The sequence below is a fragment of the Chelonia mydas genome, chromosome 8 (genome assembly GCF_015237465.2).
Source record: "Chelonia mydas isolate rCheMyd1 chromosome 8, rCheMyd1.pri.v2, whole genome shotgun sequence".
In the NCBI taxonomy this organism is placed as follows: Eukaryota; Metazoa; Chordata; order Testudines; family Cheloniidae; genus Chelonia; species Chelonia mydas.
In genome coordinates this window covers 63,418,043-63,425,306 of record NC_057854.1, presented here as the reverse complement: position 1 = coordinate 63,425,306, position 7,264 = coordinate 63,418,043, and the positions used below count along the sequence as shown (strand labels likewise).

The 7,264-nt window shown below is 43.2% G+C and overlaps 1 long non-coding RNA gene across 1 annotated transcript in view; it reads right to left on the bottom strand.

Annotated features, from left to right (window-relative positions):
- Positions 1–224: 224 nt before the first annotated feature.
- The window catches only part of LOC122461512, a 49,745-nt gene continuing 42,705 nt past the window's right edge, over positions 225–7,264 (bottom strand). The window contains exon 3 of the long non-coding RNA XR_006283449.1: positions 225–353. This is a non-coding gene — a long non-coding RNA (uncharacterized LOC122461512). The remainder of the gene's footprint in view (positions 354–7,264) is intronic.

Sequence of the window (7,264 nt, the reverse complement as noted above, 5' to 3'; positions counted from 1 at the left end):
GAGCAAGCAAGTGTAAGATTATTTAACAGAGATTCAAATGATAGCAAGCAGAAATATTGGAAATAATTGTTTACATCTAAAAGAAAATCATAGCATGCATACAAAAGCCTACATAGAATTAATAAGACATTGTCATGTCATAAGAGCAAAAGCTCACCCAAAATCCTTCCAGCGTATTGCATACAGATTTGGCTGTGATCTTTCATTCATGAAACAAGCATGCTGTCCTCTTACTGCCTTAGTGGAAAGATCCAGAGTTTGTCTCGCTCTACAGTTGAGGTACAAAAATCCATTGTCTGCACTTGTAAACAGGATAATCCCCGTTGCTTGTGTTTTCCTGTGTAGGGTCTCCCCTGGAGAATTTGCAATCACTTGATTTTGTGAACCAGACAATACTCAATTTACATTCAGACAAACATCTCTTGCCTGAAAAATCTGCTTCTCACCTCTTCTGGTGACCAGCCCCAAGTTGCAGACCTTAAGAACATTTTTCAGCATATATTCATAACTCCTTACATCTTATCCATACTAACATTTCACACTTAATGAGGACCAGTGTGACACAGGCTTTCAAAACAAACCTTACATGGCACTCTTGGATAAACTGGTAGGTAGGTGCTAGACCCAAGGGATCCTTGTAACCTTTATGTACCCCTGTGCTCTATACTAGTTGGCATACGTGTACGTGTACGCCATACGTGTGACAGCTGCTATCTTGGCCAACGCCAGGGATAAAACCAATCATCTCCAGAACTAAAAGTTTGTGCTAATGAGCCAGGCTCTCAAGCTGAGTTGACACAGACTTGCATCCTCTGAATTGGAGGCAGAGGGGGACACAACTCACACACTGACTTGGTTACAAAAGCAAAATGTGAGACAAATGATTGAAGTGTGAATTTTGATGATTCACACAATAATGTACAGACTAGCAGAATTGAAGTACAAAGTCTGTTTTAAAGCAGTGTTTTTCGGTGCAACTGTACCACCACCATTCCTCCATACGTCAGCAATAGGGTTTGAACCACTTGACTACAAAGGATTTCATATCCCTAAGTTAGACCCTTACACTGTTTGAGATACAGGCGTAAATTCTAGCCCCTTTATAGACCAGCCACTGCAGAAGGACTTGACACACTGCAATAGTGGATTACACAACTATTTACTCATCATTGATAGAATACTGGTGATCAGGAATCCTAGATTCTATCCCTAGGTCTCAGAGAGCAGTGTTGTTTATACTAGTTAAAGACAGGATAACCAAAACTGGGTTAAGTGGCTCTGAAAGGTATCATGGTGCAGTGGCTAGGATGGGGGTGTGTTATATTAGGGAGCTTGGTTCTGGGCCTGCAGCAACCTTGCACATGTCTCTGCTGATTTATTTTTAAAAAATGCTATGATGGTGGGAAATGTTTAGTGGCTCTTCTTTATCTGTCTTCTAGGTTGGGGTTCATGGCTGTAGTCAATAACAAGGGGTAATGAATTCCATGGGGATTTAAACAGCACTCAAGAAAGGTGAAATTATGATTCTTGATATCCTCTTTCCTACTTCAGTGAACTTTCCCCAAGGCTGTAGGGATATTTGGTCAGACACCCCCCAACTTCCTTCCATAAGTGAGGGGCAGTATTTACACCATGGCAGATTTGTTGTTAAATTATAGTTATCAGATACTCTAGAGACAAAAACTACCAATATATCTGACACAGTCCCAGAGTGTTTTGAATTTCTTGCAGAAAGTGAGACAACTCAGTGAGGGGGGGAAATTGCTAAAAGTTGATTTTTAAATTCATTATTCTCTTTGTATCAGTTCAAGTTTCATCAAATCACCATGAAAGATTATAAATTTTGGGTGCTATTTAAATTTGTTTTGGTTTTTGCTATTTCAATGAGATTTTAATGGAAGGGAGGTTTAAAGTTCCTGTTAAAAATGAATTTTGCAATGCAACCTCAACACAGCTGCCATTGCATTATAATAAGAGTATTTCAAAAGTTTACTAATTTTGCAGATGGTAAAGTTACTTCCTTAACAGACTCCGAATTTTAAAAACTTTCAGAGAAACAACATTTTGGTAAAAAGAAAAGGAGTACTTGTGGCACCTTAGAGACTAACAAATTTATTTGAGCATAAGCTTTCATGAGCTACAGCTCACTTCATTGGATGCATGCAGTGGAAAATACAGTGGAGAGATTTTATATACACAGAGAACATGAAACAATGGGTGTTACCATACAGACTGTAACAAGAGTGATCAGGTAAGGTGAGCTATTACTAGCAGGAGAGAAAAAAAACCTTTTGTAGTGATAATCAAGGTGGGCCATCAGCCACACTGTCAGAGGCTCGTTCACTTGCACATCTACCAATGTGATATATGCCATCATGTGCCAGCAATGCCCCTCTGCCATGTACATTGGCCAAACTGGACAGTCTCTACATAAAAGAATAAATGGACACAAATCAGATGTCAAGAATTATAACTGTCAAAAACCAGTCGGAGAACACTTCAATCTCTTTGGTCACTCGATTACAGACCTAAAAGTGGCAATTCTTCAACAAAAAAACTTCAGAAACAAACTCCAGCGAGAGACTGCTGAATTGGAATTAATTTGCAAACTGGATACAGTTAATTTAGGCTTGAATAAAGATTGGGAGTGGATGTATCATTACACAAAGTAAAACTATTTCCCCATGTTTATTCCCCCCCCTACTGTTCCTCACACGTTCTTGTCAACTGCTGGAAATGGCCCACCTTGATTATCACTACAAAAGGTTCCCCCCGCCCCCGCTCTCCTGCTGGTAATAGCTCACCTTACCTGATCACTCGTTACAGTGTGTATGGTAACACCCATTGTTTCATGTTCTCTGTGTACATAAAATCTCCCCACTGTATTTTCCACTGCATGTATCTAAAGAAGTGAGCTGTAGCTCACGAAAGCTTATGCTCAAATAAATGTGTTAGTCTCTAAGGTGCCACAAGTACTCCTGTTCTTTTTGTGGATACAGACTAACACAGCTGCTACTCTGAAACTTAACATTTTGGTAAATTCCTACAACAGGAACAAAATTTGAAAAATATTTATGGTCCTGCTCTATCTTCCCCAGAAGTGTCATTCTTGGACCTATTCTGAGGAAGAGAAGACATTTGAAAGTTTATATAACTCAGATTTCTTTCCTTTTATAGAATTATCTTCTACAGCCTATAGATACACCCAAAGCAGTTAGAGATTATAAAAATCTAATTCAGCATTGTTAGAAGTTAGTGCAGTAAACCAGGGATGAATCTGGGCCACTACTTCCCTCTTAAATTTTGTCTCTTTATTACACTTCAAATATAAAAAACTTCAAGGGAAAAAATCTCATATAATATATGTTTATTGGTTGCCAAGGCAATAAGTCTAAGATGATAAAAATCTGAGAACTCTAATGAAAAGGAAATGGATATCAATTCCAGAAGCAGCTTCTTATGAGATGGGAACTTGTATAGATTTCAGAACAGTGAAGACAGCTTGGCAGTACTTAGAATCTATTTTTAGATTACATGCTGTACTATTTCCTTTCACTGCTTTTTTCTCCTACTTTGTGTGTTGAGATTCTTGAATGGAAGGTGCTACAGAATTTATATATAGGAATTTCTATGGCACTCATCATTGCAAAAGTTGAGCACCACAGAAGTGATAACTCTACACTATGCTTCCTTCTTCTATTTCCTGTTCTGCTTTTCTATTTAGATAAAAGAGACCAAACTTTTTTAAAAAATCATTTCTTCATATAAAATAGTTTTTTTTAATATGATGCTATATTAATATGCTTACCTGTGGCACTGTTTTACCTTAATCTCAGATTAATCTGTATTTTAAGGAATTCAATAAAATATTGAATATTAAAAAATGTTTTCATGGTTAATACAAATTTGGTTGATTTCCTGAAAGAATCAGATTTTAAGAGAGAAAAGTCTCAAGAGGGGATATTCCCTTAGGGGCAGGAAGCATGGGCTCAGTTAAAACCAAACGGTCTGGGGGTCAACAGCTCTACCGCAGATTTGTTGTGTGACTTTGGGCAAGTCACCTAACTTCTCTGTAACTCAGTTTCTCCTTCTGTATAACATAGATGCTATTTACCTCCCTCCCTCCTGGGGTGATGAGGATTCACTAATTAATAATGTTGCAAAGACAACATGATCTAGTGACCAGGGCACTGGACTTGGTGTCAGAAGCCCATGGTTTTTATTCTCTGTTCTCACAGGCGGCAGATCTAAGAGGCCAGGGGAGGGTAAGCCTCCCCAAACAGCCGGCCTGCTGCTCTTGGAGTGCACCGCTGCTGAAAGGGTGCACAGCCTGGCCGTGGCCCCACCCGCACTCCGCCCCAAGGCCCCACTCCAGCACATCCTCTTCCCCCAAGGCTCCGCCTCTTCCCGTCCCCACTCTGCCTGCATGTGGGCCTTGCTGGAGTGGGTGAAGAGATGCGTGCAACCGGTGAGTGGCTGGTGACTTGACTGGCCAGCCAGTGGGAGGACTGGGGGAGGGGGCAAAGAGGTGCCAGTGGCAGGTGGGGGGACTCAGGGAGTAGGTGGATTGGGGCCAGGGGTGGAGCACAGGCAGTGCTTTGGGGGGAAGAGGCTTGGGGGGGTGGGCCTTAGGGCAGGGCCATGGTCTGGAGGTGTGGCCACAGTCCAGGCGCACACAGCCTCCCCAAATGCAGGAGTCACGCACTACGCATCTGCTGCTGATCTGCTTTGTGACTGTGGGCCTCTTCATCTTTGGCTTCATTCCCACTGTTTCTGTCTGTAACCCTTCTGCCCACCAGAGCTGGCAGCAACAAGAGCCGGGTTCAGTATCTAGAGGTCCCTTTTCAATAACACAATGCAAAACCGGCTTGAGCCCCCACCCAGAGACCTGGGACAATTACAGAGGCACCCCCTGGGTGCCTCTAAGAGGCAATACTTCTCCTCTCACAAGCACAGAGTCTGGGTGTAGCAAAAGCCTTTTAATAAAGGAGGGAAACAATGTGGCATTATGTTGGGGAAACACCACAAATAGGATTCATAAACACAAACCATGAACCAGAAGACCCACCCCCATGTAGATTGGGCCATGTCCTTTCCCTTTGGGTTCTTAAGTCCAGCAACCCACTCACAGTTAAGTCACACCACTCACAGTTGCTGTCCTTGGTCAGTGCAGCCCCAGAATTCAGTGTTCACCTCCCAGCCTGGGTGAAAGGGGCGGGGGGGGGGGGAGGGGGAGGTATGGAGACACCTTACACGCTCCGCGGCTTGGGCCCTCAACGACTGATTGCCATGCCTCTCTGTGGGGTTCTGCTCCTGTCCTCACAGCCAGCTGCGCCTCTCGGCCAGCTGCTCACCAATATGTCTTCAGCCCCCACCCCCCCCCCTCCACACACACACTTAACACAGCTCTCAGTGATTTCAGAGGAAATTACTGTTTGTATAATGGCTAATATGTCAGGTTTGTTGGGCCTTGGCTCAGCAGCCTCCTGCTCAGGGGCTGCAGCCTCAGCTGATGATTGGGCAAAAGCACTGGGGCAAACATTGGAAAATGTTGTGCTGTCCCATGCTATGTCAAACTCCTGTCATAAGTTAAGGTTATTTGCTGGGGGATCCCAGCCCAATACCTGGGGAAGGGGAATCTGAACCCTGGTTAGAGCATACCACTGAAATGCTGCAGGAGTGGGCCATACCAGATGCAGAAAAGCTAAGATATCTGACAGAGAGCCTTAGGGGCCCAGCATTAGATGTCTAGTTGGCAGCCAGCATCAAGCAGAGTGCCCCAAGGGTTGGTCCTGGGGCCGGTTTTGTTCAATATCTTCATAAATGATCTGGAGGATGGTGTGGATTGCACCCTCAGCAAGTTTGCAGATGACACTAAACTGGGAGGAGTGGTAGATATGCTGGAGGGTAGGGATAGGATACATAGGGCCCTAGACAAATCAGAGGATTGGGCCAAAAGAAATCTGATGAGGTTCAACAAGGACAAGTGCAGAGTCCTGCACTTAGGAAGGAAGAATCACATGCACCGCTACAGACTAGGGACCTAGTGGCTAGGCAGCAGTTCTGCAGAAAAGGACCTAGGGGTTACAGTGGACGAGAAGCTGGATATGAGTCAACAGTGTGCCCTTGTTGCCAAGACCTCTAACAGCATTTTGGGCTGTATAAGTAGGAGCATTGCCAGCAGATTGAGGGACGTGATCATTCCCCTCTATTTGGCATTGGGGAGGCCTCATAGAATCATAAAATATCAGGGTTGGAAGGGACCTCAAGAGGTCATGTAGTCCAACCCCCTGCTCAAAACAGGACCAATCCCCAACTAAATCATCCCAGCCAGGGCTTTGTCAAGCCTGATCTTAAAAACTTCTAAGGAAGGAGATTCCACCACCTCCCTAGGTAATGCATTCCAGTGCTTCACCATCCTCCTAGTGAGAAAGTTTTTCCTAACATCCAACCTAAACCTCCCTCACTGCAACTTGAGACCATTACTCCTTGTTCTGTCATCTGCTACCACTAAGAACAGTCTAGATCCATCCTCTTTGGAACCCCCTTTCAGGTAGTTGAAAGCAGCTATCAAATCCCCCCTCATTCTTCTCTCCCGCAGACTAAACTATCCCAGTTCCCTCAGCCTCTCCTCATAAGTCATGTGCTCCAGCCTCCTAATCATTTTTGTTGCCCTCCGTTGGACTCCTATAGCACAATAATATCTGCAAAGTGCTTTTAGAAACATTTATGAGAGATACTATAGAAATCCAAAATAATTTCATCCTTGTCATAGTCAGAAGGATTCATCCGTTTATCCAAATGGTATCAATCCATACCCTCAAGTCCTTCAATAGAGGGGGCGGGGAGTCATCTTCTAATTATAGAAGAAATCATTCAGAGATGGCTATAAAAACGTTTGCTTTCCCTGGCTAGGCTGCTCTTCGAACTGGAAGAACACCACCATGTATATTGGAACCCAGAGGAGGTGAGGAGTTTGGGTGGAGGGGGAACCATGGAAGAGAGAGATGCAAAATTTCATGGACAGTTCAGAATTCTGTTGAATAACTGAGCTGTTGGGCTTAATCTGCTGTTAGCATTTCTGGCAACGCTTTTAATATTTCAACTAAAATATGTCCTTTAAGGTGACATATTGCTGACTATTATCAGACATGCTTTCTCTGTTTTGTTTTACAGTTTTCTTTGTTCTTAGAATTCCAATTTAAATACACATAATAATTTGTCTCGCTCTCATTACAATCATTTTCAAACACTTCTCTATGAA